At 47.9% G+C, this 22,100-nt stretch overlaps 1 long non-coding RNA gene across 1 annotated transcript; it reads left to right on the top strand.

Moving 5' to 3' along the window:
* The first annotated feature begins 615 nt into the window (after positions 1 to 615).
* LOC130344688 (uncharacterized) lies at positions 616 to 20,683 on the top strand. Its single transcript, XR_008883549.1, has 3 exons — positions 616 to 1,509; positions 6,672 to 6,712; positions 20,521 to 20,683. It is a non-coding gene; the product is annotated as an uncharacterized LOC130344688 (long non-coding RNA).
* The last annotated feature ends 1,417 nt before the right edge of the window (positions 20,684 to 22,100 follow it).

Here is a 22,100-nt window from a genome sequence, read left to right as displayed (position 1 = left end):
CAACTACAACTCCCAGCATGTCCTGACTGCATCACTCATTGTATAGGACAGTGGTCTCCAAACTGTGCACCTCCAGATGTTACACAACTACAACTCCCAGCATGTCCTGACTGCATCACTCATTGTATAGGACAGTGGTCTCCAAACTGTGCACCTCCAGATGTTACACAACTACAACTCCCAGCATGCCCTGACTGCATCACTCATTGTATAGGACAGTGGTCTCCAAACTGTGCACCTCCAGATGTTACACAACTACAACTCCCAGCATGTCCTGACTGCATCACTCATTGTATAGGACAGTGGTCTCCAAACTGTGCACCTCCAGATGTTACACAACTACAACTCCCAGCATGCCCTGACTGCATCACTCATTGTATAGGGCAGTGGTCTCCAAACTGTGGACCTCCAGATGTTACATAACTACAACTCCCAGCATGTCCTGACTGTATCACTCATTGTATAGGACAGTGGTCTCCAAACTGTAGACCTTCAGATGTTACACAACTACAACTCCCAGCATGTCCTGACTGCATCACTCATTGTATAGGGCAGTGGTCTCCAAACTGTGGACCTCCAGATGTTACATAACTACAACTCCCAGCATGCCCTGACTGCACCACTCATTGTATAGGACAGTGGTCTCCAAACTGTGCACCTCCAGATGTTACACAACTACAACTCCCAGCATGCCCTGACTGCTCCACTCATTGTATAGGACAGTGGTCTCCAAACTGTAGACCTTCAGATGTTGCAAAAACAACAACTCCCAGCTGTTGGCTGTCCCGGCATGCAGTTTTGCAACTTTGGGCAACAATCATCCACAGAAAATTGTAATGTCTCCCCCATCAGGCCTTGGACGTGGCGCTACTTGATATCTCATACACATCCCCCCCTCCATTTTGTGTTGTCCTCGTTTCCCTTATTTCAACTTCCTCTACCTGTAGCCGCCTCGCCCCAGCGCCCCTACTTCTCCCTCCCCGAATGGCGCACCTATTCACAATCCGCTCTCGTATTCCTACAAGGCTCGCTGATGTAAAGGAGCACTGATGCCGTTGCCACGGCAACCTCCTCCCCTCCGCCCCCCCAGGCTGTGCGTCCGTGGGTGGCCGCGAAAGCGTTTTTCATCTAGCACACTCTGTGCACATGCTGGCCGGCTTAAAGAGCGAGAAGGGGCCGGCGCTGTGGTATTTGGGGTGTGAGGTGGGTTTACTCCTTCTTGGCCAGGTGTCAACTCTATTTTATATTTGGGAGGGGAGGGGGGGCTTATCTGGGGATCCGTAAAACAACCGGGTGTCCGTTACGATTCATGCACATTGAAGTGATAGAGATGGTGGAGAGGCGCTGTAACACATCATTACTAAGGGCTGAGGATTGTGATGTCATACGATGACATAATAAATCTTAAGGGCACAATAGAGGAGGCCCAGTACGTCCCTGTCACTGTATGTGTGTATAGTTCCCACTATCAGGTAGACGCAGACCAGCCAGAACATTAAGACCACCTATGTGAGTAATACAGATTATCTGATGACATTGGAGCCAATCAGGGGATATATACACCCAGATAAGTGACCAGATAAATGGGCATAAGAATCTCAACGACTCTGACAAGGGAGATTTTACAGCGGCCAGATGACCGGATCATAGCATCTCCAGGATGGCCCATCTTTTGAGGTGTGTGGTCAGTACCTACCTACCAGACAATGGCTACAGATGTCCGGGCATGCTGGGAGTTGCAGTTTAGCAATATCTGGAGGTCCACAGTTTGGAGACGACTGGTCTAGATCAATAATTTGCAATGTGTGGCTCCTGTACGACTACAACTCCTAGCATACCCTGACCACCTGTGGCCATTTCCCCATGAATGGAGAGCCACAGGTCTAAAAGAGTCTTAAAGTCTGAGCATGCTGGAGGATTTAGTTCTGCAACACCTGGAGAGCCACAGTTTGGGGAGCACTGATTTAGAAGAACCTTGGAGTCAGAGCATGCTGGGGGTTGTAGTTCTACAGTATCTGGAGGTCCACAGTTTGGAGACCACTGATCTAGACCAATCAACTGCAATTGCAATGTGTGGCTCATGTGCGACTACAGCTCCCAGCATAGCCTGACAACCTATGGTCATTTCTCCATGAATAGAGAGCCACTGGTTTAGAAAAACATTGGAGTCCGAGCATGCTGGGAGTTGTAGTTCTGCAGCATCTGGTGGTCCACACTTTAGAGACCACTGCCCCACATAAAGAGCAATTCAGTCAGGGCATGCTGGGAATTGTAGTTTGCAACAGTTTGGAAGACCGCTGACCTAGAAGAATGTTGTAGTCCTTCCCATCTGTTCTAGGAGTTGCCCGGTGCCCATTACCCAGGGGTGGGAGGGTTCTTTCACCTGGGCCAGCACCGGTCTGCGGGAAGCTGCTGTTTTGTGCAATCACTTTTTACAAGTGAAGTAACAGCCTTAATTTTCTCTCCTCAGCAGAATTACTTCTTGTGCAGCGACAACCTCGAAGCACCATGGCAACTGTAGGATTTAGGGAACAACAGGAGATTCTAAGACCCTTATTATTTGATGTAAAACGTGTTTATTGCCTGCATGCACTGCAGCGGCGGACCGGCTACTCTACATGTCAACCCCCCCCCCCCACCCCCACCCCCGGGACATTACTAATAGGGAACCTGAGCTGCAGGTCACACCAATGCAGGACACTTGTCTCTCAACTGTGCCCCTGCGGTTTTCTCTATTGATTTCTGCAAATAATGTGTTTTATTTATGAAGAAACTGTCCGCTATGTGAAGAAGGACCCCCCCCCACCTGCTAATGTGACACCAGTACAGTGACAATTATATGGTGCATGTTCCTGGAGAAGGCCGATGCCTGTTATGCACTTGAAGCAGCGTCTAGTTTTCATAAGAAATTAGCTACAAGGCTGAATTCCCCATAGAATGGGATGAAATGTGGTGGCAGAGCAATATCCCATCACAAAGCGCTGTATGTGGTTAAAGGGGTTTCCCTATTTCCTCCTGGCTTCATCCATGTAGTCACCCATTGCAGTGTTTCCCAACCAGTGTGCCTCCAACTGTTGCACAACTACAACTCCCAGAATGCCTAGGCAGCCAAAGGCCTGACTGTCTCCTCCAGAGGATCAGCTCTGTCCCTGAAAGGTAAATCAAGGCTTCCTGCTCATCTCATCCCTTTAGCAGTGGTTTTCAAACTCTGGCCCTGCAGCTTTTGCAAAACTACAACTCCTAATGACTGTCTGGGCATGCTGGAAGTTGAAGTTTTGCAACAGCTGGAGGCACACTAGTTGTAAAACAATGGGCCACACACTGCATCTCATCATTAAAATACTGTAAAAGGTGCTGGATCAGCAGATATTCATAGAAAAGTCACAAACTTGATTACAGCTGCTCAGTCTAGGGAAATTCCAGGAAAAATTGCCTGCAGTATATAAGCCGACCGTGCACATTACGAGGCCGCCACATCTGGTAGGACCAGTCAAGCATCTAATCCGTAGGATGTCAGTGGAGAGAAAGGTCGAGCTGATGCATATCACCATGTAGGATCCTTTGTACTCACAGAAGAGAAGCGATATAAGAACAAATGCATACTCAACCGAGTCCAGCGTGCATGTGTTGAGGGCTTGGGAGGCATAGCTGCCAGTCAGTGGGCATTCAGCTATCTAAGGCCACACAGTGTGATCAGCAGTACATCTAATGTGTATGACAGCCTCTCGACTCTCTGGTTAGATGATGTCAGGAGAGGAGGCCCAGACACGCTGACTCTTATTTACACAGCCATCTAAAGGATTTGGTTAGTACATGTCAGTGAGGTGGACCATCCAATATTGTATTATACTGAGGACTGTCGTAGAGTCCATACCCAGATTTTCAGCAATCATATTGGTGTATAACGGCTGGTCACTGTACACGGGGATCTAGTTGATCCTGGTACAAAAAAAAACTCACCTGTGTGCTCTAAGTGATCCTGGTATCCAATGGTTACTTAGCTGGCAGTCTATTGCTCTAAGCGATGATCTAGTGATCCTAGTATCCAGTGGTTACTTACTTGTTGTTTGTTCTAAGTGATGATCTAGTGATCCTGGTATCCAGTGGTCACTTAGCTGGCAGTCTATTGCTCTAAGTGATGATCTAGTGATCCTGGTGTCTAGTGGTTACTTACTTGTTGTTTGTTTTAAGTGATGATCCAGTGGTCACTTAGCTGTCAGTCTATTGCTCTAAGTGATGATTTAGTGATTCTGGTATCCAGTGGTCACTTAGCTGGCAGTCTATTTCTCTAAGTGATGATCTAGTTGATCTTGGTGTCCAGTGGTTACTTACTTGTTTGTTCTAAGTGATGATCTAGTGATCCTGGTATCCAGTGATCACTTAGCTGGCAGTCTATTGTTCTAAGCGATGATCTAGTGATCCTGGTATCCAGTGGTCACTTAGCTGGCAGTCTATTGCTCAAACAGATGATCTAGTGGATCCTTAGGTCCAGTGGTCACTTACCTAGCAATCTAGTGCTCTAAGTGATGATCTAGTGGATCCTGGTGTCCAGTGGTCACTCACAGGTACCTAGCAATCTAGTGTTCTCTGGTATTCCATTACCCCATGTTCAGTGTGCTCTATCCTTAGCAATCTAGTGGTTCTTGGTGTCCAGTGGTCACTTACCTGCTTGCTCTAAGTAATGATCCAGTGGATTTAGGTGCTAAGTGGTCACTTACCTGCATCTGACAGTCTAGTATTCCCTGGGATTCAATTATCACATGCCCATTGTGGTCTCTCCTTAGTGATCTAGTGGTTCTTGGTGTCCAGTGGTCACTGGTGGTTTGCTCTGCATGGTGATGTAGTTATCCCCAGAATCCCGTAGCGTCATTACTGTACTTTGCTTCACCTGGTGATCTCTTGCCTTCTCGTGTCCAGTAGCCACATGTCTGTTCTATGGTTTCGCTCTGAGACAGGAATATGAGAAATATTTGGTAGGGTAATGGAATATTTGGTAGGATGATGGAATCTTTGGTAGTACTATAGTGTTTAGTGGGATGATGAAATCTTTGGTAGGACAATGGAATCTTTGGTAGGACGATGGAATCTTTGGTAGGACGATGGAGTCTTTGGTAGGACGATAGATTGTTTGGTAGGACGATGGAATCTTTGGTAGGACGATGGAATCTTTGGTAGGACAATGGAATCTTTGGTAGGATGATGACATTTTTGGTAGGATGATGGAATCTTTGGTAGGACGATGAAATCTTTGGTAGGACGATGGAATCTTTGGTAGTACTATAGAGTCTTTGGTAGGACGATGACATTTTTGGTAGGATAATGGACTCTTTGGTAGTACTATAGAGTCTTTGGTAGGATGATGGATTCTTTGATAGGATGATATAATCTTTGGTAGGACAATGAAATCTTTGGTAGGATGATGGAATCTTTGGTAGTACTATAGAGTCTTTGGTAGGATGATGGAATCTGGTAATATAACAAAATCTTTGGGGGGACGATGTAAGACAAATGTTCACAACCCTTCTCTCAGAAATGGGAAGAATGGTCCTTCCCACCTAGGTCTCAAAAGATGAGCTACCATCAGAGATGACGTTTTAGTTGTATTTGTAGCAGTATTTTGGGATGGGGTCTTAGATGGCAGTAGAATACTAGAACGTGGACATATGTATAAATGTTATAGTAACTGTAGCTCAGTACAGGCTAATGTTCCTCTTCTTATCCATAAGGCGAGCTTCCCTCCTGATGTAAGGGTCGGACTAATGTTAAGGCTTTATCTACACATGTTACGTGTTTCTCTGTAACCTTGTTGTGTACGGTAATCACAAAGGTCTCTTTGTATCACACACCTGAGCGTAATCACCTGAGTCATCTGACTTCCATCACTCGTCTCTAGTTAAACATCTCTTCACATGCTTTTAGAGTTTACACGGCAGAATCCCTGTGATGGAGACAGATCCTGTATACGGATGTGGGTGGAATCCATCAATGCTAATATCTTCTAAGTGCTAAGAATCTGAATAATTTTCTTCCCTGGAAGCAAAAGAAACTGTATTTACCCTGTGTGGTTCTACGCTACTGAAGAAGCTGATCCCTATGTGTGTGGACTTCCATTGAGCCTGCTGTGATGTAAGGACAGGGAGTCCCTACATTGTAAAAGTGTATCCTAAAGAGTAACTACTCCTTACCAAACCTCTAAATACAATGCCAAATTGCTGCTCAGATTCTAGCATTAGATCTTGGTGTTCCGTCAATGGTATCAGTATGACTATAGCCGGTTTGATGGGGGACAACAGTACAGTAACTCATAATTAAAATGCTTGAAGCTTTTCCTAAGAGTCTTTAATTGCTGCAAAACCACAACTCCCAGCATGGTGATTTTATGTAACGGACCAACAAGGAATACTTCATCATTTTGAATTGGGGGGGGGGGGTATATTACATGGATTTTAAAATTGTAACCCCTAACAAAGATCTGGTGCTACCAATTACCTTCCCAAGTCACATGATTAGTAAATAGGCTTCACCTGCCTGCAATTTTAAAGGGTTATCCACCATATGGTGACTTTAGTACTTACCTGCCAAGCAGTAATGGACAAGTTTAGGTAGGATCCATACTTGGCTTGGGGCTGTGTTCTGATTCCATCATAATGCTTCTGCTTTCTTTTTGTCAGAGTTCCCTCCCTCCAACTACAACTTCCAGGATCCCTTATTTGTAAGTATAAGGTCACTTTTCTCCCTCCCACACATCAGCCACCCCACCCATTGCAGCACAGCTTCCCTGCAGCCCTGTGGAGAATGATCTCCCTCCCACCCAGCAGTAGCTACACCCATTGAAGCACTGCCATGCTCCCTTTCAATACCTGATTAGTGATATAATGTCTCGGTGTGCTGTGCAACCTGGGAAAGCCCAAGACAACACTAATTTTGCATGCTGCTACAAATAAACAGTGCACAGATCACATAAGAATTGTAAGACCAGCCATCAAACACAAGTACAGACACTATAATATGAACTACACTAACTGTACAGCCCCTGTAGCACAGTCAAATAGAAAAAATCATGGAATACCCCTTTTATCAGTACACCTGTATAAATACACTTGTTCTGTGAAGGCCTTAGAGTTTGTTAGAGAGCATTACTATACAAAAAACACCATCAGGACCAAGGAGCTCACCAAACAGGTCATGGATAAAGCTGTGGAGAATTACAAAGCAGGCTTAGGTTATAGGAAAATATCACAAGCTTTAAACATTTCATTGAGCACCATAAATTCCATCATCAGAAAATGGAAAGAATATCACACAACCCCCTCCCCCCCCCCCCAAACTGGTCAGAATTGATGGGAAGATGGAGGGAGCCAATTAAAGCGCAATCCTTGAAGAACATGGAGGAGGTTCATCTTTCAGCAGGACTATGACCCTAAACCTACAGCCAGAGCTATCGAATGGTCTATGTAAAAGCATCTTATGTCCTAAAATGGACCAGTCAAAGCCCAGACCTCAGTCCAATGGAGACTCTATGAAATGACCTGATGTCTCCATCCAACCTGACTGAGCTTCAGCTTTTGTACCAGGAAGAAGGGAGAAATAGTTCCATCTCTGGATGGACGAAGCTGTAGACATCTCCCAAAAGACTGGAGCTGTATCTGCAGCGAATTGTGGTTCTACCAGATGTCAACTTTTTTGTTCTCAATGTTGTTTGCGTCACAATAAGAGGTATTCTGCAGTATGTACTGTTATGCCGAGCGCTCCGGGTCCCTGCTCCTCCCCGGTGCGCTGACCGGGAGCGCGGCACTGACACTGCCGGCAGGGATGCGATCCGCATAGCGGGACGCGCCCGCTCGCGGATCGCATCCCAATCTACTTCCCTGTCCACGGCTGTCACGTCCTGGGGCGCGCGCGCGCCAGCTCTCTAAGATTTAAAGGGCCAGTGCACCGCTAATTGGTGCCTGGCCCAATCAGTGTAATTAGCTCACCTGCTCCAGGCCTATATTACCTCACTTCCCCTTCCCTGCATTGCCGGATGTTGTTGCCTTGTGAAAGCGTTCCTGTGATTGCCTTACCAGTGTTACCAGACCTTCTGCCGTTACCCTTGACTACGAACCTTTCCGCCTGCCTTGACCTTCTGCTACGTCTGACCTCGCCTCTGTCTAGTCCTCCTGTTCCACGCCACTCTCAGCAGTCAGCGAGGTTGAGCCGTTACCGGTGGATACGACCTGGTTGCTACCGCCGCAGCAAGACCATCCCGCTTTGCGGCGGGCTCTGGCGAATACCAGTAGCAACTTAGAACCGGTCCACCGGTATGGTCCACGCCAATCCCTCGCTGACACAGAGGATCCACCTCCAGCCTGCCGAATCCTAACATGTACCCTGTATGTTGTGTTCATCATATGGGAAATGTCTATTTATGTTTATTTAAATTTCAGTTTGTAGCAGCAGCAAAATGTGAAAATGTACAAGGGGTGAATACTTATGCAAGACACTGTATAAGCAAATATCCCTTCAGCTATTATATAGCAGAGAAAAAGAAAAAAGGCGATACGCGCCCTTGGTGAAGTATGTCCCGGTGCTGTAATAGAGGTAGATGGAAAAACCACTTACCGAGTAGGGTTGTGTTCAGAGCACAACACCTAAGAAGACATCTAGAGTATGGCTGGGAACCTGCAGCCTTGGCTCACCCGGTATTAGCTTCGCTAGTTCTGTAGGCAGACAATTCAGAAAAACAAACAAGCTTTTGCTGGGTGCTGGTTCACCAAGGTAGAGGTTTGGACACAGTTACAAGTCCAAAAGGTTTTTTATAGCACTGAAACGTGTTTCTGGTCCGAACAGGACCCTTCCTCAGGTAAGGTGCTTACAGGTAACAGACAGGGGAGACACTGCAATACCCTTGCAGTGTCTGGTAAAGGTCACATCAATTGGGGTATTCACAGACAATTCAGCTTTTTTTTTAAACAGTAAAAAACATCCAAAATGTATGTTATGCCGAGCGCTCCGGGTGCCTCCCCTCCCCCGGAGCGCTCACGGCGTTCTGATCGCTGCGCTCCGGTCAGACTCGATGACCGGAGGCACTGTGTCTCCAGCAGGGATGCGATCTGCCTGGCGGGACGTGCCCGCCCGCGAGTCGCATCCCGTTCCACTCACCTGCCCCGTCCTGGTGCGCGCGGCCCCGCTCTCTAGGGCGCGTGCGCTGGCTCTATGAAATTGAAAGGGCCAGTGCACCATTAATTGGTGCCTGGTCCAATTAGTTTAATCACTCCTATTTCCATATATACCCACTTCCCCTTCCTGTCCTTGCCGGATCTTGTTGCCTTGTGCCCTGAGAAAGCGTTTCTGTGTGTTCCCTAGCCTGTGTATCCAGACCCCTTGCCGTTGCCCCTGACTACGAACCTTGCTGCCTGCCTTGACCTTCTGCTACGCCTGACCTCGCCTTGCCTTGTGTACCGCGCCTGTCTCAGCTGTGAGTGAGGTTGAGTCACTATTGGGTGGAACGACCTGGGGGTTACCTGCCGCAGCAAGTCCATCCCGCTTTGCGGCGGGCTCTGGTGAAAATCAGTAACCTCTTAGATTCCATTCCCCTGGTAAGGCCCACGCCATCGCCTCCACTGACACAGAGGATCCACTCCAGTGCCCTTCCTGCATATCAGTCCAGATCCTGACAGTAGATCTGGCCATGGATCCCGCTGAGGTGCCGCTGCCCAGTATTGCTGACCTCACCACCGTGGTCGCCCAGCAATCCCAGCTGATCGCTCAACAAGGACAACAACTGACTCAGTTGACTGCCATGCTACAGCAACTTCTGCCCCCACAGCAGCAACCATCTCCTTCACCAGCTCCAGCTTCTCCTCCACAGCGAGTTATCACATCAAGACTTCGCTTGTCCCTTCCCGATAAGTTTGATGGGGACTCTAAGCTGTGCCGTGGGTTCCTGTCTCAGTTTTCTCTACACCTGGAGATGATGTCGGACCAGTTTCCAACTGAACGATCTAAGGTGGCGTTCGTGGTCAGCCTACTGTCTGGGAAGGCCTTGTCCTGGGCCACACCGCTTTGGGACCGCATCGATCCAGTTACTACTTCCATCCAAACCTTATTTTCTGAAGTACGCAGTGTCTTTGAGCAGCCAGCCCGGGTTTCCTCTGCCGAGACGGCTCTATTGGATCTTGTCCAAGGGAGCTCTTCAGTGGGCGAATACACACCCTCGCCTCGGAGCTTGCCTGGAACAATGAGGCCCTCTGCGCGACCTTCAAGAAAGGTTTATCCAGCCACATCAAAGATGTTCTGGCCGCACGAGAGATTCCTGCTAGCCTGTCTGAGCTCATCCATTTGGCCACCCGCATAGACATTCGTTTCTCTGAAAGACGCCAGGAAAAAGATTTTGTTCACACCAGGCAGTCTCCTTGTTTGGCACCTCTCTTTCAGTGTCCTTTGCAACCCGTTCCTGTGCCTTCCGCCGAGGAGGCTATGAAAGTGGACCGGTCTCGCCTGACTCAACAAGAGAGGACTTGCCGCAGGAACGAGAATTTGTGCCTGTACTGTGCTAGTACTGAACACTTCCTCAAGGACTGTCCTATTCGTCCTCCGCGTCAGGGAAATGCACGCACCTAGTTAACGTGGGAGAAGCGTTACTAGGTGTGAATTCTTCCTCTCCACACTTAACTATTCCAGTGCGGATTTCTACACCCTCAAATTCTTCCTTCTCCTCTGTGGCCTTTCTGGACTCAGGTTCAGCAGGAAATTTCATTGAAGCCTCACTCATCAACAGATTCAGTATTCCTGTTACCCGTCTCGTCAAACCACTCTTCATCTCTTCTGTGAACGGAGAGAGACTGGTCAGCACCATGCGCTACCACACTGAACCTCTGCTTATGAGCGTCGGAGCTCTACATCAGGAAAAGATTGCATTTTTTGTTCTGCCTAACTGTACCTCTGAAATCCTTCTTACATAGTTATAACGGCCGAAAAAAGACATATGTCCATCAAGTTCAACCAGGGAATTAAGGGGCAGGGGTGTGGCGCGATATTGGGGAAGGGATGGGATTTTATATTTCTTCATAAGCATCTTGGCTTGCCCTGGCTCCAGCCCATCTACTGGACCACTGGGGACATTAAAAGTTGGGGATCTTCCTGCCACAAGCATTGTCTCAAGTCTGCTCCCACCTGCCAAGTGTCCACCGCTACACCATTGCCAGGTCTTCCTAAGGCCTATCACGACTTTTCTGATGTGTTTTGTAAAAAGCAAGCAGAGGTCTTACCTCCTCACAGACCCTACGACTGCCCTATTGACTTGCTTCCAGGAACCTCACCGCTCCGTGGCAGGATCTACCCACTCTCTGCTCCAGAGACTCAAGCCATGACCGAGTACATACAAGAAAACCTTAAAAGAGGATTTATCCGGAAGTCTTCTTCCCCTGCCGGAGCAGGATTCTTCTTTGTTGCCAAAAAAAGACGGATCTCTGCGCCCATGCATTGACTACCGCGGTCTTAATAAAATCAATGTGAAAAACCGCTATCCTCCCACTTATCTCAGAACTCTTTGACCGGCTGCGCAGAGCAAAAATTTTCACCAAACTAGATCTAAGGGGCGCATATAACCTCATTCGAATTCGTGAGGGCGACGCGTGGAAAACCGCATTCAACACTAGAGATGGACACTTTGAATATCTTGTCATGCCCTTTGGGCTGTGCAACGCCCCTGCTGTTTTTCAACATTTTGTTAATGAAATCTTTCGGGACTTGCTGTATACCTGCGTGGTAGTCTACTTGGATGACATCCTAATTTATTCTTCCAACCTGGAAGAACATCGTCTCCATGTCCGTCAAGTGCTCCAGCGACTTCGTGTTAATCATCTGTACGCCAAGTTTGAAAAATGTCTTTTTGAACGCAGCTGTCTTCCTTTCCTGGGATACCTAGTCTCCGGTCAAGGTCTTCAAATGGATTCTGACAAGCTCTCCGCGGTGTTGGATTGGCCTCGCCCCTCTGGATTTCGTGCTATCCAGTGCTTCCTCGGATTCGCCAACTAATATCGTCAGTTCATTCCCCACTTCTCCACCATTGTTGCTCCTATTGTGGCCCTGACTAAGAAAGACGCGAAACCGAGGTCCTGGCCCCTCCAAGCGGATGAAGCTTTTTTTCGCCTTAAGGCCGCCTTCGCTTCTGCACCAGTCTTGTCCAGGCCAGATCCTCTGAAGCCTTTTTTTTTCTTGAGGTTGACGCCTCCTCAGTTGGAGCCGGAGCTGTTCTTCTTCAAAAAACCGCTAAGGGAAAAAATGCCACTTGCGGATTTTTCTCCAAAACCTTTTCTCCTCCTGAAAAAAACTATTCTATAGGAGACCATGAACTATTGGCCATTAAGTTGGCACTTGAGGAGTGGAGACATCTTCTGGAAAGATCCCTTCATCCCATCACCATCTACACAGACCATAAAAATTTGTCTTATCTTCAATCCGCCCAGCGGTTAAATCCTCGCCAGGCTAGATGGTCGTTGTTTTTTGCCCGTTTCAATTTTCAAATTAATTTTCGTCCTGCGGACAAGAATGTCAGGGCTGATGCTCTATCACGTTCCACCGATGCCTCTGAATCCGAAGCTCTTCCTCAGCACATCATACCTCCAAAGTGTCTGATCTCCTCTGCCCCTGCTTCTCTGGTGCCAATTCCTCCGGGAAAAACTTATGTTCCTCCACGTCTTTGCCTCCAGACTCTCAAATGGGGTAATTCCTCCCATCTGGCTGGTCATGCTGGAATCCAAAAGTCCATACAGTTAATTGCCAGACACTATTGGTGGCCTTCCCTGGAGAATGATGTGACCGATTTCGTACGGGCCTGTACAGTGTGTGCACGTGACAAAACTGCACGCCAGAAGCCTGCTGGTCTTCTCCTTCCTCTACCTGTGCCTGAACAGCCATGGTCCCATATAGCTATGGACTTCATCACCTACCTACCTTCATCTCAGGGCAACACTGTTATTTGGGTGGTCGTTGATCTTTTTCCAAAATGGCTCATTTTGTCCCGCTTCCAGGTCTTCCTTCTGCGCCACAATTGGCGAAACGATTTTTTCTGCAAATTTTTTGTCTCCATGGGCTTCCCACGCATATCGTCTCTGATAGAGGCGTCCAATTTGTCTCAAAATTTTGGAGAGCACTCTGCAGTCAATTATCCCCAATCCAATGGACAAGTGGAAAGAGTAAAACAGATTCTTGGGGACTACCTGCGACATTTTGTCTCCTCATGTCAAGATGAGTGGGTTGACCTTCTGCCCTGGGCTGAATTCTCGTACAATTTCAAAAATTCTGAATCTTCCTCCAAATCTCCATTTTTTGTGGTGTACGGCTGTCACCCGCTTCCCCCCTCCTCATTCCCACTTTTTCTGGAGTTCCTGCCGTAGATGAATTGACACAAGACTTCTCTATCTGGAAGGAGACTCAAAAGTCGCTCTTACTGGCCTCATCCCGCATGAAGAGACATGCTGATAAAAAGAGAAGAATTCCTCCTGTCTTTGCCCCCGATGACAAAGTGTGTGTCACGATTCGGCAGGCTGGAGGTGGATCCTCTGTGCCAGAGAGGAATTGGCGTGGACCGTGTCGGTGGACCGGTTCTAAGTTGCTACTGGCTTTCACCAGAGCCCGCCGCAAAGCGGGATGGTCTTGCAGCGGCGGTAGCAACCAGGTCGTATCCACCGGCAATGGCTCAACCTCTCTGACTGCTGAGATAGGCGCGGTACAAGGGAGTAGACAAGAGCAGGGTCGGACGTAGCAGAAGCTTAGGGCAGGCAGCAAGGATCGTAGTCAGGGGCAACGGCAGGAGGTCTGGAACAAAGGCTAGGAACACACAAGGAAACGCTTTCACTGGCACAATGGCAACAAGATCCGGCAAGGAAGTGAGGTATTAATAGGGAAGTGCACAGGTGAAGGTACTGATTAAAACCCATGCGCCAATCAGTGGCGCACCGGCCCTTTAAATCGCAAAGACCCGGCGTGCGTGCGCCGGGACAGCACAGACGGGGAACGAGTCTGGTAAGCAGGTCGGGATGCGCATCGCGAGCGGGCGCGTCCCGCATCGCGAATCACATCCCGGCTGGGGACATTATCGCAGCGCACCCGGTCAGCAGGTCTGACCGGGGCGCTGCGAACAGGGGAACGCTGTGAGCGCTCGGGGGAGGAGCGGGGACCCGGAGCGCTCGGCGTAACAGTACCCCCCCTTGGGTCTCCCCCTCTTTTTAGAACCTGAGAATTTGTGGATAAGGTTCTTGTCAAGGATGTTGTCCTCGGGTTCCCATTACCTCTCCTCTGGGCCACAATTCTCCCAATCTACAAGAATTTTTTTTTTTACCTCTGACCGTCTTGGATGCCAGAATTTCTTTAACCGAGAAGATGTCAGAGGACCCGGAAACAGGAGTAGGAGCAACAACCTTGGGAAAGAAGCGGTTAAGGATGAGTGATTTAAGGAGAGAGACATGAAAAGCATTGGGAATACGGAGAGAAGGAGGAAGAAGGAGTTTGTAGGAGACAGGGTTGATTTGGCATTTGACTTTAAAAGGACCAAGATAACGTGGTCCCAGTTTATAACTGGGGACACGAAAGCGGACATACTTGGCGGAGAGCCATACTTTGTCTCCGGGAGAAAAAACAGGGGGAGTTCTTCTTTTTTTGTCGGCATGTCTCTTCATCCGGGATGAGGAGTGTAGGAGAGATTTTTGAGTCTCTTTCCAGATGGTGGAGAAGTCCCGAGTCACCTCATCAACAGCGGGCAAACCAGAAGGCATGGGAGTGGGAAGGGGGGGGGAAGAGGGTGATGGCCGTACACCACAAAAAATGGGGATTTAGCGGAAGACTCAGAGACTCTGAAATTGTACGAGAATTCGGCCGATGGTAGAAGATCGGCCCAGTCATCCTGGCGGGAGGAAACAAAATGTTGCAAATAGTCACCAAGAACCTGATTAATTCTTTCCACTTGCCCATTGGATTGGGGATGATAAGAAGACGAGAAGTTTAATTTGATTTTAAGTTGATTACAGAGGGCCCTCCAGAATTTCGACACAAACTGAACGCCTCTATACGAGACGATATGCGTGGGAAGCCCGTGAAGGCGAAAAATGTGCACAAAAAATTGTTTCGCCAACTGAGGCGCAGAAGGAAGACCTGGAAGAGGGATAAAATGTGCCATCTTGGAGAACCGATCAACGACCACCCAAATAACTGTGTTGCCATGGGATAAAGGTAAGTCAGTAATAAAGTCCATACCAATGTGAGACCATGGTCGCTCAGGAACAGGCAGAGGATGGAGGATACCAGCAGGCTTCTGTCGAGGGGTATTGTCCCGGGCACAGACTGTACAAGCCCGAACAAAATCCGCAACATCAGCTTCCAGGGTAGGCCACCAATAAAAACGAGAGATGAGCTGAACGGATTTTTTGATGCCAGCATGGCCTGCGAGGTGTGAGGAGTGTCTCCACCTGAGAATCCTGAGGCACTGGCGTGGAGAGACGAAGGTCTTCCCTGGAGGAGTTTGTCTGATGGAAGCTGGAGAAGTGGAGATTAGACAGTCCGGAGGAATAATGTGTTGCGGGGAAGCTTCCATTTCAGAGGCATCCGATGAACGAGAGAGAGCGTCAGCCCTAACGTTCTTGTCAGCGGGGCGAAAATGAATTTCAAAGTTAAAACGGGCAAAGAACAACGACCACCTAGCCTGGCGAGGGTTCAGCCGTTGGGCAGACTGAAGATAAGAGAGATTCTTGTGATCAGTGTATATAATAACTGGGTATTTGGATCCCTCCGGCAGGTGCCTCCATTCCTCAAGCGCCAATTTTATGGCCAGTAGTTCTCGATCACCAATGGAGTAGTTTTTCTCTGCCGGAGAGAAGGTCCTAGAAAAGAAACCACAAGTAACAACATGTCCGGAAGAATTTTTCTGTAGGAGTACCGCTCCAGCTCCCACCGAGGAGGCGTCTACCTCCAGTGAGAAGGGTTTAGATGGATCAGGTCTGGAGAGTACGGGAGCAGAAGAAAAGGCAGTTTTGAGATGTTTGAACGCCTCTTCCGCTTGAGGAGGCCAGGACTTAGGGTTGGCGTTTTTCTTGGTTAGGGCCACGATTGGGGCCACAATAGTGGAAAAATGTGGAATAAATTGTCTGTAATAATTGGCAAACCCCAAGAAACGTTGGATAGCACGGAGTCCGGAGGGGCTTGGCCAATCCAATACGGCTGATAGTTTGTCCGGGTCCATTTGGAGTCCCTGGCCAGAGACTAAGTATCCTAGGAAGGGAAGAGATTGACATTCAAAGAGACATTTTTCCATTTTGGCATATAATTGATTGTCCCGAAGTCTCTGAAGAACCATGCGGACATGCCGGCGGTGTTCTTCTAGGTTAGAAGAAAAAATCAAAATATCGTCCAGGTAGACCACAACACAGGTATACAGAAGATCACGAAAAATTTCATTTACAAAGTCTTGGAAAACGTCAGGGGCGTTGCAAAGCCCAAAAGGCATAATCAGATATTCAAAGTGTCCATCTCTGGTGTTAAACGCGGTCTTCCACTCGTCCCCTTCCTTGATGCGGATGAGATTATATGCACCTCTTAAGTCCAATTTGGTAAAGATGTTGGCGCCACGTAGGCGGTCAAAGAGTTCCGAGATAAGAGGTAGGGAATAGCGTTTTTTTATAGTTATTTTATTAAGACCGCGGTAATCAATGCAAGGTCGTAAGGAGCCGTCTTTTTTGGAGACAAAGAAAAATCCAGCTCCGGCAGGGGAGGAAGACTTGCGGATAAACCCCCTTTTTAAATTCTCTTGGATGTACTCCGTCATGGCTTGTGTTTCCGGAGCGGACAGAGGATAGATTCTGCCCCGGGGTGGAGTAGTACCAGGGAGGAGGTCAATAGGGCAGTCATAAGGCCTGTGAGGAGGCAAAGTCTCTGCTTGTTTTTTGCAAAAGACATCAGCATAATCCAGATAGGCCTTGGGGAGACCTGGTATCGGAGGAGCCATAGGGTTTTGACTGACAGTACTGGGAGCAGACAGAAGACAGTTCTAGTGGCAAGTAGTACCCCAGTTCTTGATCTCCCCGGTGGTCCAATCGAGGGTTGGGGAATGGCGTTGAAGCCAAGGTAGACCGAGAAGAATTTCAGAAGTGCAGTTAGAGAGGACCAGAAATTCAATCTTTTCGTAATGGGGTCCAATGCACATTAAGAGGGGTTCCGTGCGGTAACGCACAGTACAGTCCAATCTTTCATTGTTAACAGAATTGATGTAGAGGGGTCTGGCGAGACTGGTCACCGGGATGTTGAACCTGTTGATGAAAGAGGCCAAAATAAAATTTCCTGCAGATCTGGAATCCAAGAAGGCCACAGCTGAGAAGGAGAAGGTAGAAGAAGAAATCCGCACAGGCACAGTAAGACGTGGAGAAGCAGAGTTCACACCTAGAGCCGTCTCACCTTTGTGCGGAGTCGGAGTGCGTCTTTCCTGATGTGGAGGTCGGATAGGAAAATCCTTCAAGAAGTGTTCGGTACTGGCACAGTACAGGCAAAGGTTCTCAATGCGGCGGCGTGTCCTCTCTTGAGGTGTCAAGCGAGACCGGTCAACTTGCATAGCCTCCACGGCGGGAGGCACAGGAATGGATTGCAGTGGACCAGAGGAGAGAGGAGCCGGGGAGAGAAACCGCCTCGTGCGAACAAAGTCCATATCCTGGCGGAGCTCCTGACGCCTTTCGGAAAAACGCATGTCAATGCGGGTGGCCAGATGAACAAGTTCATGCAGGTTAGCAGGGATTTCTCGTGCGGCCAGCACATCTTTGATGTTACTGGATAGGCCTTTTTTGAAGGTCGCGCAGAGGGCCTCGTTATTCCAGGACAATTCGGAGGCGAGAGTACGGAATTGGATGGCGTACTCGCCAACAGAAGAATTACCCTGGACCAGGTTCAGCAGGGCAGTCTCGGCAGAAGAGGCTCGGGCTGGTTCCTCGAAGACACTTCGAATCTCTGTGAAGAAAGAGTGTACAGAGGCAGTGACAGGATCATTGCGGTCCCAGAGCGGTGTGGCCCATGACAGGGCTTTCCCAGACAGAAGGCTGACCACGAAAGCCACCTTTGACCTTTCAGTTTGAAATTGGTCCGACATCATCTCCAAATGCAGGGAACATTGTGAGAGAAAACCACGGCAAAATTTAGAGTCCCCATCAAATTTGTCCGGCAAAGATAAACGGAGGCTGGATGCGGCCACTCGCTGCGGAGGAGGTGCAGGAGCTGGCAGAGGAGATGGTTGCTGAAGCTGTGGTAGAAGCTGCTGTAGCATCACGGTCAGTTGAGACAGCTGGTGGCCTTGTTGCGCTATCTTTTGCGACTGCTGGGCGACCACCGTGGTGAGGTCAGCGACAACTGGCAGCGGGACCTCAGCGGGATCCATGGCCGGATCTACTGTGACGATTCGGCAGGCCTGAGGTGGATCCTCTGTGCCAGAGAGGGATTGGCGTGGACCGTGTCGGTGGACCGGTTCTAAGTTGCTACTGGTTTTCACCAGAGCCCGCCGCAAAGCGGGATGGTCTTGCAGCGGCGGTAGCAACCAGGTCGTATCCACCGGCAACGGCTCAACCTCTCTGACTGCTGAGATAGGCGCGGTACAAGGGAGTAGACAAGAGCAGGGTCGGACGTAGCAGAAGGTCAGGGCAGGCAGCAAGGATCGTAGTCAGGGGCAACGGCAGGAGGTCTGGAACACAGGCTAGGAACACACAAGGAAATGCTTTCACTGGCACAATGGCAACAAGATCCAGCAAGGAAGTGCGGGGGAAGTAAGGTATTAATAGGGAAGTGCACAGGTGAAGGTACTGATTAAAATCCATGCGTATTGCAGAGGAAATCCTCTAGTGCTGCGCTCGCTGGCCAGAGCGATATGCAGCAGTGGCGTGGCTAGAGGGGGTGGGGTTAGCTATTTTCATATGTGTATTGCGAAGGAAATCCTTTCGTGATGCGCTTGCTGGCCAGAGTGATATGCAGCAGTGGCGTGGCTAGAGGCGGGCGGGGTTAGCAACATCAGGAGTGGCTGATAGTTGGCCAGGGAGAGAAGGGAAACGATATCTGGCAGTAACGTATTACCAGAGGGGTGGGGCCAGCTTGAAAGGTCGGTTTCATTACCTATATGCACCATTTCCATAGGCAGTTTCATTACCTATATGCATCATTTCCATAGGCAGTTTCATTATATATATGCATCATTTCCATAGGCAGTTTCATTACCTGCACCATTTCTATAGGCATAACATGTCCTATACATTGGCTTTGTAAGCCCAACTACAGTATTCTAAACAAATTTAGGACTACAAAGTTAATAGGACAGTATATATGTTACGACACTCCCCGACAGGTAGAGGAAGCCGTCGCTTGGAATGATCCCCTTCTCCAGGAACGCAGGTTGGTTCCAGCCGACCGTCCCAACTCCCTACCGGAGGATACGAACATGGCTGCTCCCGATCAGCAAATCAGTCAAACTCCTTCCATAGCTAGAAATAGCGAAAGCGCTGTCCCAATAGTAATTCCCCCCACAAACGAGACCAGCTCTGTCTTGAGGGTCACACAGGAATTAATTTAATGGGGCTACCTGCCCGGTATTTATGCAGGTCTCCACCCATAGGGGACCTGATGGAAGACTGTAAAAAATAGTGGACAGTAGCCAATCACAGTGGCTTCAACATAAGCCCTTCCCACTTTACCCATACCTCCCTCCTCTCTATCCCCCAGACAACTGGGAAGAAATCCAATTATCTCCCAGGACGAAGAAATCCAATTATCTCCCAGGACAGAGACAATCGCCATCCCAGAACACAACAAGAAAACACATTGAAACATATAAATGACGAAATAGAAGGCGGGCGGCAGCTTCCAGCGGTGTTTGGTAGATAAAGGGTCCATTTTTAGTTCCATAGGATTTGTACCGATCACTGCTGATTTTTCCTCGGGTCCCAAAAACGGCAGCCGCCTCGTGGTCGGCGAACGACGACCACCCGTACGAATGGAATGGAGAGGTGTCTGTGGTTAACCACAACGTTCTAATTGGTGCCAAGAGGTTAACCAGCAGATGGATCCGTCACAATATATATTCGCATGTATGTATGGAATAAGGTAGACAACATGTGTTTATATTTATAGTATGTATAACAGGGGTTGTTAAACAATTGTGAAGGATTAGTGCGAGAGGTGTACAATTGGCCTGATATATGGTTAGGGATAATATGTTTATTATTATCCATAGGGATAATGGACCTGTTATATGGTTAACGATAATGTTAGAGGGGAGGAATGTTATATTATATTAGTGTGTATTGAATATAAGATTATTATTTATTGTTCGTTTACTTGGCATCTGGTATATGGATGTTATAGATTACATGGTTGAATTCATCTTACATGTGAATCCAACCATGTAATCTATCTCATACAGTGCTGTTGTGGCCTACAGTATATAGGTAGGACCACCCAAAAACTCAGATGCAGAATGAATAAACATTGGTTCAATATTAAAACCAGTTTTTTCCTACACAGCCTGTCAAGGCACTGCAGCCGAGCCCATCAGGGGACCATGAAACCTTTCACCCTCACCCCAATAGACACCGTCCCGGAGAACAAGTCAAATCGTTTTGAGGTCCTAAAGAAACTGGAAGTCTTCTGGATCTACAAGTGCAATTCTCTGCAACCACCTGGTTTGAACGAGATCTAATAAACCATCCTGGTTTAAGTCCACGTCTCCATTAGCCCCCCCAATAACATCCATATGACAGATGCCCAGTAAACTAAGAATAAATAATCTTATATTCAATACACAATAATATAACATTCCTCCCCTCTGACACTATTGTTAACCATATAACAGGTCAATTATCCCTATGGATAATAACAAACGTATTATCCCTAACCATATATCAGGCCAATTGTACACCTCTCGCACTAATCCTTCACAATTGTATAACAATTCCTGTTATACATACTATAAATATAAACACAATGTTATACTATGTCTTTAAATTTTCAGTTCTATAGATATCTGTTGTCTACCTTATTCCATACATACATGCAAATATATATACTGTCCTATTAAAGGGGTACTCTGGCCTCAAAACATCTTTTCCCATATCCATAGTTACATAGTTAGTACGGTCGAAAAAAGACATATGTCCATCAAGTTCAACCAGGGAATTGAAGGGTAGGGGTGTGGCGCGATATTGGGGAAGGGATGGGATTTTATATTTCTTCATAAGCATTAATGTTATTTTGTTCCAGGAATGTATCTAATCCTGTTTTAAAGCTGTAAATTTTTCCTGCTGTGACCAGTTCCTGAGGTAGACTGTTCCATAAGTTCACAGTTCTCATGGTAAAGAAGGCGTGTCGCCCCTTGAGACTAAACTTTTTCTTCTCCAGACGGAGGGAGTGCCCCCTCGTCCTTTGGGGGGTTTAACCTGGAACAGTTTTTCTCCATATTTTTTGTATGGGCCATTTATATACTTATATACGTTTATCATATCCCCCCTTAAACATCTCTTCTCAAGACTAAACAATTGTAACTCTTTTAATCGCTTCTCATAGCTAAGATGTTCCATGTCCCATATTAGTTTAGTCGCGCGTCTCTGCACCCTTTCCAGCTCCACAGTGTCCCTTTTATGGACAGGTGACCAAAACTTACCAGCATATTCCAGGTGCGGCCGTACCAATGCTTTATAAAGGGGGAGTATTATGTCCCTGTCCCTCGAGCCCATGCCTCTTTTTATACATGACAATATCCTGCCGGCCTTGGAAGCAGCAGCCTGACATTGCATGCTATTCTGTAGTCTGTGATCTACAAGTACACCCAGATCCTTCTCTACCAGTGACTCTGCCAATGACTCTGTAATCCCCCCTAAGACATACGACGCATGCAGGTTATTAGTACCCAGATGCATAACTTTACATTTATCCACATTGAACCTCATTTGCCAAGTGGATGCCCAGACACTTAGTCTATCCAGGTCATCTTGTAACCTATCCAAAGGACAGGGGATAAGATGTCTGATCGCGGGGGTCCTGCCGATGGGGATCCCTGCAATCTAGCATGGAGCACCCACCTGTAAGCAATGCAGGAAGCGCTGGAG

Source organism: Hyla sarda, unplaced genomic scaffold (genome assembly GCF_029499605.1).
Source record: "Hyla sarda isolate aHylSar1 unplaced genomic scaffold, aHylSar1.hap1 scaffold_731, whole genome shotgun sequence".
Taxonomy (NCBI): domain Eukaryota; kingdom Metazoa; phylum Chordata; class Amphibia; order Anura; family Hylidae; genus Hyla; species Hyla sarda.
Note: the sequence above shows the minus strand (reverse complement) of the source record. Positions and strands in the feature narration are given on the sequence as shown.